Here is a 12,133-nt window from a genome sequence, read left to right on the forward strand (position 1 = left end):
GTGAGGGGGCACCTCTCGTGGTTCTCCTGGCCAGAGCTGGAACCCGTTCCAGTAAGCCAAGTATCCCAAGAATGGACACACGAGCACCACGTGCTCGCGCTCACCAGCAAATGGGTACGAACCGATGGACACCTAAGTGGACACAGAGGAATCACCTTCTTCGGGTGGGTGTCGGGCGGGTGGGGGGAGGGGATGGGCATACACATCCATTAGGAATGGGGTGGGTACGCACCGACTGGGGGATGGGCGCACTTGAAGCTCTGACCCGAGGGGGGAGGCTGGGAGAGGGCAACGCACCCGACCTTAACATTGGTACCCCCACAATATGCTGGAGCAACATGAGAGGTAAATGAATAAGAACACGGGGGGGGGAGGGGTGCACGGGCAACACATGTCACCTTAATACTTGGACTCCCATCATCTGCTTGAAAAGAGAGAGAAAAGAAAATGCAATAATAGAGATAAGAGACACTTTTTAAAAATAATGAATCCGGCCGGGCGCTGTGGCTCACGCCTGTAATCCTAGCTCTTGGGAGGCCGAGGCGGGCGGATTGCTCAAGGTCAGGAGTTCAAAACCAGCCTGAGCAAGAGCGAGACCCCGTCTCTACTATAAATAGAAAGGAATTAATTGGCCAACTGATATATATATAAAAATTAGCGGGGCATGGTGGCGCATGCCTGCAGTCCCAGCTACCCGGGAGGCTGAGGCAGAAGGATCACTGGAGCCCAGGAGTTTGAAGTTGCTGTGAGCTAGGCTGACGCCACGGCACTCACTCTAGCCTGGGCAACAAACCGAGACTCTGTCTCAAAAAAAAAAAAAAAAAATGAATCCGAAGAGAAAAGTAAAAGGAGGCCTGTGGAGCAGGTCTGGGTGTGACTCCGGATCCCCCAACATCAGGTGCCACCACCAAAGATTCCTACGTGTAGCCCATAGAACCCCAAAAGCAACGGGACGAGTTCTGGTCACATACTCCCTCAAAATGACATCCTGGCCTTCTTCTGGAACTCCCTCCCCTCTCAGACTCTCAAGGTTTCCTCCAGCGTGTCGGCTCCCACAGAGCAGACCTTTGGTCTGAGACCTGACTGTCCAGAAGCCACGCATGCTGCCGCGTGGCGGCGGTGTCGCGGCTCGGGACAAGAGGAGGCCCCACGGTGCGGGCTGGGGCGCGCCAGGCACCGCGGCGGACGCTGAGGGTGGGGGTCACCCCCACCCCGGGCCGCCCCCGCACTCCCAGAAACGCGACAGAACCAGAGGCAAAAAAAAAAAGAAGAAGCCTACGGCACCCGGTATTCCCGGGCGGTCTCCCATCCAAGTTCTAACCAGGCCCGAGCCTGCTTAGCTTCCGAGACCAGACGGGATCGGGCGCGTTCGGGGTGGTGTGGCCGTGGACGGCGGAGGGCGCCCCTGCCCCGCTCAAGAAGCCGAGCCTCTCTGCGCTTCCCCGCCGCCGCCTCCCGCCCCAGGCCCCGCGCCGGGTCGGGCCTGTTGAGTTCGCCGGCCGGGTCCCGCGGGCTCCGAGGGACGGGGGTGACAGGCGGGGCGGGCCGGGGTTGGGGGCTGTCTCTGTATACACACACACTCACACTCACACTCACTCACTCACTCACACTCACACAAGATGCGCCTCCACGGCTGGACCCGCCAAGGTGGAGACCTTCAAGCCCCCCTCCTCTCCTTGCCTGGCCTCCTTCACCTCCCCGCCCCCCACCCCCAGCTCGCACGGGCGGGAGGGGCGGGGCGCTCGCCCTTTGACCCCAGCCAGGGGCGGCCCTCCCCCACAACCCCTTTCAGCTGCGCCCCCCACCCTGTGGCCCGGCGGCCGCCTATTCCCCCGGGCCAGGGCTGGGGCACAGCGCACGGGGGAGGGGAGCCAGTGTATGGGGCGTCTCTCTCTCTCTCTCTCTCTCTCTCTCTCTCTCTCTCTCTCTCTCTCTCTCTCTCGGGATGTGTCCCATGGGTGGGGTGGGGTGGCGTGGTTTGTGGGGCGCTGAAGAAATCAGTCCCCTCCATCTCCTCCCTCTGGAAAACACCCAAGCCCTTGGAGAACTGCCCGCACCTCTACCTACCGTGGGGGCCGGGACCCTCCTCTTTGTCCTCCTGTGGCCCAGTCCAAGGGGCCTGGACCTGGCCGGGGCTGCACTGGACCCCAACCACCCTGGCGTGTGGACTCGCTAAAAATCGGCGATTAGATATTGGATTCCAGCGTCATTGAGGTCATTTCACTAATGAGTGCACCGCAAAGAGTTTCCTAATCCATCTGTGAGGGTGGCAACCGAAAGAGAATTTTAGAGCTGACAGAATAGGCGAGGAAAGGCATAGGAGATTTCCACACCCAGTAAGGAAGCCTTTCCCGAAGTGGAAGAAAGAAAGGAGCAAACAGAGACACCGGTAGCCCGCCCGGATCAGAGTCTGCCCCTGAGAGAAAGTACCCTGACCAGGTTCTCCCGTGGGTGGGTCGCGAGCTAGCGGCATTCAGAAGAGCGAGGCCCGCAGTCTGTGCGGAAGACACCTGCACTCGGGTGTGTGTGGCGGCACAATTCACAAGCAGCTCCAGATGTTAAACCAAGGAGAAGCCAGGGAGTTCCCAACGCCCCAGGTGTCCTCAGCCCACGACTGGCTGCTGTGGGAATGCGAAGCCCGGCTCCTTGTCTCAGAGCGGGGCAACCAGGAGGTGTGATGTCCACCCCGGGGTTCCCAGGAGGATCAGACTGAAGCTGGGACTTGGCCTGAAAGTGTCCCCTCGCATGGCCACCCCCTTCCCCTTCCTGCTCCTCTACTCCTGGTGCCCCTCCATCCAGGGGCCAGACCTTAAAGAGTCACCCGCAAGAGAATCCTGGTCCCAAAGGAGCCTTCTGGGGGACCCCTGCTGAGAGAGGTTGTGGGCATGGCCCGCTGGGGCTCTGCCCGACCCAGGGCTGAGAGATGCAACCTCCCAGCTCTGGGTCCCTGCAGGAAGTGTTGGCAAGCACAGGGCCAGTCCTCCAAAGGCCCAGGTGCAGGGAGCCCAGGCCAAGCAGCCTGTGGAAGAAGCCACATGCTGTGCCACCCCGGGGAACACGACTGCAGGCCACGGCCCTTCCCACCTCCTCCTCCTCCTCCTCCTCCTCCTCCTCCTCCTCCCACCCCGCCCCCGCCCCCGCCCCCACATGGCACAGGGCCCAGAGACACCTCAGACACTTGCTACCCAAAGTGCAAAGGGCATCAGTTGCTCCTCCAAACCCCCCCCCCAGCCCAGCAGACCGCGTTGTCCAGCCAGCCACCGGGCCTCCCTGGGGTGCCCAGCACAAAAGTGCAGACACCCACCGGACCCTCAATCTCAGTTTTCGGATGTTTTTGCCACTCTAAGGACCCGCAGGCCAGCTGGGCCTTCTGGCAGGACAGAGAGCCCCGGAATCCGACGTGGAGAGCTGGGTGTACGTCCCCATGAGGAGGCGGTCCCCACCTCCGCGGCTATCCCCTTGCGGGGAGCGGCAGCCGCGGGGCCTCAGAGAAGACACCAGGCTGGGCCCCCACGGCACAGCGGGAGCACGTCCCCCGCAGGCCACTTAGCGATGGCGGCCAGCCGGCGGACGGTTGGGTTGCGCGAGACGCTGCGGCCGCCCTGCTACCGGGTTCCTGGGAGGGCGTCCTGGAACCAGCGTCCACACCAAGCCCTTGGAAGGCCCAGGCGACGGAGGAGCCCCGTCAGGCAGGGGCCGAGGACGGTGACGGCCCGGGCGGGGAGGAGCGTGTCAGGCAGGGGCAGAGGACGGTGACAGGTGATAGGCCGGGCGGGAAGGAGTCAGTCAGGCAGGGGCCGTGGAGGAGACGGGCTGGGTAAGGGTTAGGGTTAGTGTCAGGGCACAAGTCACAATCGCAAAGACCTGGAAGCCACCCGAGTGCCCATCGACCCACGAGTGGGTAAATAAAATGTGGCGCGTGGACACCACGGAGTGCTATTCGGCTATGAGGAGCAGCGGTGAGGGGGCACCTCTCGTGGTTCTCCTGGCCAGAGCTGGAACCCGTTCCAGTAAGCCAAGTATCCCAAGAATGGACACACGAGCACCACGTGCTCGCGCTCACCAGCAAATGGGTACGAACCGATGGACACCTAAGTGGACACAGAGGAATCACCTTCTTCGGGTGGGTGTCGGGCGGGTGGGGGGAGGGGATGGGCATACACATCCATTAGGAATGGGGTGGGTACGCACCGACTGGGGGATGGGCGCACTTGAAGCTCTGACCCGAGGGGGGAGGCTGGGAGAGGGCAACGCACCCGACCTTAACATTGGTGCCCCCACAATATGCTGGAGCAACATGAGAGGTAAATGAATAAGAACACGGGGGGGGGAGGGGTGCACGGGCAACACATGTCACCTTAATACTTGGACTCCCATCATCTGCTTGAAAAGAGAGAGAAAAGAAAATGCAATAATAGAGATAAGAGACACTTTTTAAAAATAATGAATCCGGCCGGGCGCTGTGGCTCACGCCTGTAATCCTAGCTCTTGGGAGGCCGAGGCGGGCGGATTGCTCAAGGTCAGGAGTTCAAAACCAGCCTGAGCAAGAGCGAGACCCCGTCTCTACTATAAATAGAAAGGAATTAATTGGCCAACTGATATATATATAAAAATTAGCGGGGCATGGTGGCGCATGCCTGCAGTCCCAGCTACCCGGGAGGCTGAGGCAGAAGGATCACTGGAGCCCAGGAGTTTGAAGTTGCTGTGAGCTAGGCTGACGCCACGGCACTCACTCTAGCCTGGGCAACAAACCGAGACTCTGTCTCAAAAAAAAAAAAAAAAAATGAATCCGAAGAGAAAAGTAAAAGGAGGCCTGTGGAGCAGGTCTGGGTGTGACTCCGGATCCCCCAACATCAGGTGCCACCACCAAAGATTCCTACGTGTAGCCCATAGAACCCCAAAAGCAACGGGACGAGTTCTGGTCACATACTCCCTCAAAATGACATCCTGGCCTTCTTCTGGAACTCCCTCCCCTCTCAGACTCTCAAGGTTTCCTCCAGCGTGTCGGCTCCCACAGAGCAGACCTTTGGTCTGAGACCTGACTGTCCAGAAGCCACGCATGCTGCCGCGTGGCGGCGGTGTCGCGGCTCGGGACAAGAGGAGGCCCCACGGTGCGGGCTGGGGCGCGCCAGGCACCGCGGCGGACGCTGAGGGTGGGGGTCACCCCCACCCCGGGCCGCCCCCGCACTCCCAGAAACGCGACAGAACCAGAGGCAAAAAAAAAAAGAAGAAGCCTACGGCACCCGGTATTCCCGGGCGGTCTCCCATCCAAGTTCTAACCAGGCCCGAGCCTGCTTAGCTTCCGAGACCAGACGGGATCGGGCGCGTTCGGGATGGTGTGGCCGTGGACGGCGGAGGGCGCCCCTGCCCCGCTCAAGAAGCCGAGCCTCTCTGCGCTTCCCCGCCGCCGCCTCCCGCCCCAGGCCCCGCGCCGGGTCGGGCCTGTTGAGTTCGCCGGCCGGGTCCCGCGGGCTCCGAGGGACGGGGGTGACAGGCGGGGCGGGCCGGGGTTGGGGGCTGTCTCTGTATACACACACACTCACACTCACACTCACTCACTCACTCACACTCACACAAGATGCGCCTCCACGGCTGGACCCGCCAAGGTGGAGACCTTCAAGCCCCCCTCCTCTCCTTGCCTGGCCTCCTTCACCTCCCCGCCCCCCACCCCCAGCTCGCACGGGCGGGAGGGGCGGGGCGCTCGCCCTTTGACCCCAGCCAGGGGCGGCCCTCCCCCACAACCCCTTTCAGCTGCGCCCCCCACCCTGTGGCCCGGCGGCCGCCTATTCCCCCGGGCCAGGGCTGGGGCACAGCGCACGGGGGAGGGGAGCCAGTGTATGGGGCGTCTCTCTCTCTCTCTCTCTCTCTCTCTCTCTCTCTCTCTCTCTCTCTCTCTCTCTCTCTCTCGGGATGTGTCCCATGGGTGGGGTGGGGTGGCGTGGTTTGTGGGGCGCTGAAGAAATCAGTCCCCTCCATCTCCTCCCTCTGGAAAACACCCAAGCCCTTGGAGAACTGCCCGCACCTCTACCTACCGTGGGGGCCGGGACCCTCCTCTTTGTCCTCCTGTGGCCCAGTCCAAGGGGCCTGGACCTGGCCGGGGCTGCACTGGACCCCAACCACCCTGGCGTGTGGACTCGCTAAAAATCGGCGATTAGATATTGGATTCCAGCGTCATTGAGGTCATTTCACTAATGAGTGCACCGCAAAGAGTTTCCTAATCCATCTGTGAGGGTGGCAACCGAAAGAGAATTTTAGAGCTGACAGAATAGGCGAGGAAAGGCATAGGAGATTTCCACACCCAGTAAGGAAGCCTTTCCCGAAGTGGAAGAAAGAAAGGAGCAAACAGAGACACCGGTAGCCCGCCCGGATCAGAGTCTGCCCCTGAGAGAAAGTACCCTGACCAGGTTCTCCCGTGGGTGGGTCGCGAGCTAGCGGCATTCAGAAGAGCGAGGCCCGCAGTCTGTGCAGAAGACACCTGCACTCGGGTGTGTGTGGCGGCACAATTCACAAGCAGCTCCAGATGTTAAACCAAGGAGAAGCCAGGGAGTTCCCAACGCCCCAGGTGTCCTCAGCCCACGACTGGCTGCTGTGGGAATGCGAAGCCCGGCTCCTTGTCTCAGAGCGGGGCAACCAGGAGGTGTGATGTCCACCCCGGGGTTCCCAGGAGGATCAGACTGAAGCTGGGACTTGGCCTGAAAGTGTCCCCTCGCATGGCCACCCCCTTCCCCTTCCTGCTCCTCTACTCCTGGTGCCCCTCCATCCAGGGGCCAGACCTTAAAGAGTCACCCGCAAGAGAATCCTGGTCCCAAAGGAGCCTTCTGGGGGACCCCTGCTGAGAGAGGTTGTGGGCATGGCCCGCTGGGGCTCTGCCCGACCCAGGGCTGAGAGATGCAACCTCCCAGCTCTGGGTCCCTGCAGGAAGTGTTGGCAAGCACAGGGCCAGTCCTCCAAAGGCCCAGGTGCAGGGAGCCCAGGCCAAGCAGCCTGTGGAAGAAGCCACATGCTGTGCCACCCCGGGGAACACGACTGCAGGCCACGGCCCTTCCCACCTCCTCCTCCTCCTCCTCCTCCTCCTCCTCCTCCTCCCACCCCGCCCCCGCCCCCGCCCCCACATGGCACAGGGCCCAGAGACACCTCAGACACTTGCTACCCAAAGTGCAAAGGGCATCAGTTGCTCCTCCAAACCCCCCCCCCAGCCCAGCAGACCGCGTTGTCCAGCCAGCCACCGGGCCTCCCTGGGGTGCCCAGCACAAAAGTGCAGACACCCACCGGACCCTCAATCTCAGTTTTCGGATGTTTTTGCCACTCTAAGGACCCGCAGGCCAGCTGGGCCTTCTGGCAGGACAGAGAGCCCCGGAATCCGACGTGGAGAGCTGGGTGTACGTCCCCATGAGGAGGCGGTCCCCACCTCCGCGGCTATCCCCTTGCGGGGAGCGGCAGCCGCGGGGCCTCAGAGAAGACACCAGGCTGGGCCCCCACGGCACAGCGGGAGCACGTCCCCCGCAGGCCACTTAGCGATGGCGGCCAGCCGGCGGACGGTTGGGTTGCGCGAGACGCTGCGGCCGCCCTGCTACCGGGTTCCTGGGAGGGCGTCCTGGAACCAGCGTCCACACCAAGCCCTTGGAAGGCCCAGGCGACGGAGGAGCCCCGTCAGGCAGGGGCCGAGGACGGTGACGGCCCGGGCGGGGAGGAGCGTGTCAGGCAGGGGCAGAGGACGGTGACAGGTGATAGGCCGGGCGGGAAGGAGTCAGTCAGGCAGGGGCCGTGGAGGAGACGGGCTGGGTAAGGGTTAGGGTTAGTGTCAGGGCACAAGTCACAATCGCAAAGACCTGGAAGCCACCCGAGTGCCCATCGACCCACGAGTGGGTAAATAAAATGTGGCGCGTGGACACCACGGAGTGCTATTCGGCTATGAGGAGCAGCGGTGAGGGGGCACCTCTCGTGGTTCTCCTGGCCAGAGCTGGAACCCGTTCCAGTAAGCCAAGTATCCCAAGAATGGACACACGAGCACCACGTGCTCGCGCTCACCAGCAAATGGGTACGAACCGATGGACACCTAAGTGGACACAGAGGAATCACCTTCTTCGGGTGGGTGTCGGGCGGGTGGGGGGAGGGGATGGGCATACACATCCATTAGGAATGGGGTGGGTACGCACCGACTGGGGGATGGGCGCACTTGAAGCTCTGACGCACCGACTGGGGGATGGGCGCACTTGAAGCTCTGACCCGAGGGGGGAGGCTGGGAGAGGGCAACGCACCCGACCTTAACATTGGTGCCCCCACAATATGCTGGAGCAACATGAGAGGTAAATGAATAAGAACACGGGGGGGGGGAGTGGGGCACGGGCAACACATGTCACCTTAATACTTGGACTCCCATCATCTGCTTGAAAAGAGAGAGAAAAGAAAATGCAATAATAGAGATAAGAGACACTTTTTAAAAATAATGAATCCGGCCGGGCGCTGTGGCTCACGCCTGTAATCCTAGCTCTTGGGAGGCCGAGGCGGGCGGATTGCTCAAGGTCAGGAGTTCAAAACCAGCCTGAGCAAGAGCGAGACCCCGTCTCTACTATAAATAGAAAGGAATTAATTGGCCAACTGATATATATATAAAAATTAGCGGGGCATGGTGGCGCATGCCTGCAGTCCCAGCTACCCGGGAGGCTGAGGCAGAAGGATCACTGGAGCCCAGGAGTTTGAAGTTGCTGTGAGCTAGGCTGACGCCACGGCACTCACTCTAGCCTGGGCAACAAACCGAGACTCTGTCTCAAAAAAAAAAAAAAAAATGAATCCGAAGAGAAAAGTAAAAGGAGGCCTGTGGAGCAGGTCTGGGTGTGACTCCGGATCCCCCAACATCAGGTGCCACCACCAAAGATTCCTACGTGTAGCCCATAGAACCCCAAAAGCAACGGGACGAGTTCTGGTCACATACTCCCTCAAAATGACATCCTGGCCTTCTTCTGGAACTCCCTCCCCTCTCAGACTCTCAAGGTTTCCTCCAGCGTGTCGGCTCCCACAGAGCAGACCTTTGGTCTGAGACCTGACTGTCCAGAAGCCACGCATGCTGCCGCGTGGCGGCGGTGTCGCGGCTCGGGACAAGAGGAGGCCCCACGGTGCGGGCTGGGGCGCGCCAGGCACCGCGGCGGACGCTGAGGGTGGGGGTCACCCCCACCCCGGGCCGCCCCCGCACTCCCAGAAACGCGACAGAACCAGAGGCAAAAAAAAAAAGAAGAAGCCTACGGCACCCGGTATTCCCGGGCGGTCTCCCATCCAAGTTCTAACCAGGCCCGAGCCTGCTTAGCTTCCGAGACCAGACGGGATCGGGCGCGTTCGGGGTGGTGTGGCCGTGGACGGCGGAGGGCGCCCCTGCCCCGCTCAAGAAGCCGAGCCTCTCTGCGCTTCCCCGCCGCCGCCTCCCGCCCCAGGCCCCGCGCCGGGTCGGGCCTGTTGAGTTCGCCGGCCGGGTCCCGCGGGCTCCGAGGGACGGGGGTGACAGGCGGGGCGGGCCGGGGTTGGGGGCTGTCTCTGTATACACACACACTCACACTCACACTCACTCACTCACTCACACTCACACAAGATGCGCCTCCACGGCTGGACCCGCCAAGGTGGAGACCTTCAAGCCCCCCTCCTCTCCTTGCCTGGCCTCCTTCACCTCCCCGCCCCCCACCCCCAGCTCGCACGGGCGGGAGGGGCGGGGCGCTCGCCCTTTGACCCCAGCCAGGGGCGGCCCTCCCCCACAACCCCTTTCAGCTGCGCCCCCCACCCTGTGGCCCGGCGGCCGCCTATTCCCCCGGGCCAGGGCTGGGGCACAGCGCACGGGGGAGGGGAGCCAGTGTATGGGGCGTCTCTCTCTCTCTCTCTCTCTCTCTCTCTCTCTCTCTCTCTCTCTCTCTCTCTCTCTCTCTCTCTCTCTCTCGGGATGTGTCCCATGGGTGGGGTGGGGTGGCGTGGTTTGTGGGGCGCTGAAGAAATCAGTCCCCTCCATCTCCTCCCTCTGGAAAACACCCAAGCCCTTGGAGAACTGCCCGCACCTCTACCTACCGTGGGGGCCGGGACCCTCCTCTTTGTCCTCCTGTGGCCCAGTCCAAGGGGCCTGGACCTGGCCGGGGCTGCACTGGACCCCAACCACCCTGGCGTGTGGACTCGCTAAAAATCGGCGATTAGATATTGGATTCCAGCGTCATTGAGGTCATTTCACTAATGAGTGCACCGCAAAGAGTTTCCTAATCCATCTGTGAGGGTGGCAACCGAAAGAGAATTTTAGAGCTGACAGAATAGGCGAGGAAAGGCATAGGAGATTTCCACACCCAGTAAGGAAGCCTTTCCCGAAGTGGAAGAAAGAAAGGAGCAAACAGAGACACCGGTAGCCCGCCCGGATCAGAGTCTGCCCCTGAGAGAAAGTACCCTGACCAGGTTCTCCCGTGGGTGGGTCGCGAGCTAGCGGCATTCAGAAGAGCGAGGCCCGCAGTCTGTGCGGAAGACACCTGCACTCGGGTGTGTGTGGCGGCACAATTCACAAGCAGCTCCAGATGTTAAACCAAGGAGAAGCCAGGGAGTTCCCAACGCCCCAGGTGTCCTCAGCCCACGACTGGCTGCTGTGGGAATGCGAAGCCCGGCTCCTTGTCTCAGAGCGGGGCAACCAGGAGGTGTGATGTCCACCCCGGGGTTCCCAGGAGGATCAGACTGAAGCTGGGACTTGGCCTGAAAGTGTCCCCTCGCATGGCCACCCCCTTCCCCTTCCTGCTCCTCTACTCCTGGTGCCCCTCCATCCAGGGGCCAGACCTTAAAGAGTCACCCGCAAGAGAATCCTGGTCCCAAAGGAGCCTTCTGGGGGACCCCTGCTGAGAGAGGTTGTGGGCATGGCCCGCTGGGGCTCTGCCCGACCCAGGGCTGAGAGATGCAACCTCCCAGCTCTGGGTCCCTGCAGGAAGTGTTGGCAAGCACAGGGCCAGTCCTCCAAAGGCCCAGGTGCAGGGAGCCCAGGCCAAGCAGCCTGTGGAAGAAGCCACATGCTGTGCCACCCCGGGGAACACGACTGCAGGCCACGGCCCTTCCCACCTCCTCCTCCTCCTCCTCCTCCTCCTCCTCCTCCTCCCACCCCGCCCCCGCCCCCGCCCCCACATGGCACAGGGCCCAGAGACACCTCAGACACTTGCTACCCAAAGTGCAAAGGGCATCAGTTGCTCCTCCAAACCCCCCCCCCAGCCCAGCAGACCGCGTTGTCCAGCCAGCCCCCGGGCCTCCCTGGGGTGCCCAGCACAAAAGTGCAGACACCCACCGGACCCTCAATCTCAGTTTTCGGATGTTTTTGCCACTCTAAGGACCCGCAGGCCAGCTGGGCCTTCTGGCAGGACAGAGAGCCCCGGAATCCGACGTGGAGAGCTGGGTGTACGTCCCCATGAGGAGGCGGTCCCCACCTCCGCGGCTATCCCCTTGCGGGGAGCGGCAGCCGCGGGGCCTCAGAGAAGACACCAGGCTGGGCCCCCACGGCACAGCGGGAGCACGTCCCCCGCAGGCCACTTAGCGATGGCGGCCAGCCGGCGGACGGTTGGGTTGCGCGAGACGCTGCGGCCGCCCTGCTACCGGGTTCCTGGGAGGGCGTCCTGGAACCAGCGTCCACACCAAGCCCTTGGAAGGCCCAGGCGACGGAGGAGCCCCGTCAGGCAGGGGCCGAGGACGGTGACGGCCCGGGCGGGGAGGAGCGTGTCAGGCAGGGGCAGAGGACGGTGACAGGTGATAGGCCGGGCGGGAAGGAGTCAGTCAGGCAGGGGCCGTGGAGGAGACGGGCTGGGTAAGGGTTAGGGTTAGTGTCAGGGCACAAGTCACAATCGCAAAGACCTGGAAGCCACCCGAGTGCCCATCGACCCACGAGTGGGTAAATAAAATGTGGCGCGTGGACACCACGGAGTGCTATTCGGCTATGAGGAGCAGCGGTGAGGGGGCACCTCTCGTGGTTCTCCTGGCCAGAGCTGGAACCCGTTCCAGTAAGCCAAGTATCCCAAGAATGGACACACGAGCACCACGTGCTCGCGCTCACCAGCAAATGGGTACGAACCGATGGACACCTAAGTGGACACAGAGGAATCACCTTCTTCGGGTGGGTGTCGGGCGGGTGGGGGGAGGGGATGGG

At 62.2% G+C, this 12,133-nt stretch overlaps 3 pseudogenes; all 3 read right to left on the reverse strand.

The window, feature by feature from the left end:
- Nucleotides 1-1,272: 1,272 nt before the first annotated feature.
- Nucleotides 1,273-1,391, reverse strand: LOC142876677 (uncharacterized; annotated as a pseudogene).
- Nucleotides 1,392-5,231: 3,840 nt separating this feature from the next.
- Nucleotides 5,232-5,350, reverse strand: LOC142876652 (uncharacterized; annotated as a pseudogene).
- A 3,883-nt stretch (nt 5,351-9,233) lies between these two features.
- LOC142876678 (uncharacterized) lies at nt 9,234-9,352 on the reverse strand (annotated as a pseudogene).
- Nucleotides 9,353-12,133: the final 2,781 nt, after the last annotated feature.

This window comes from Microcebus murinus, chromosome 15 (assembly GCF_040939455.1).
Source record: "Microcebus murinus isolate Inina chromosome 15, M.murinus_Inina_mat1.0, whole genome shotgun sequence".
Classification (NCBI taxonomy): domain Eukaryota; kingdom Metazoa; phylum Chordata; class Mammalia; order Primates; family Cheirogaleidae; genus Microcebus; species Microcebus murinus.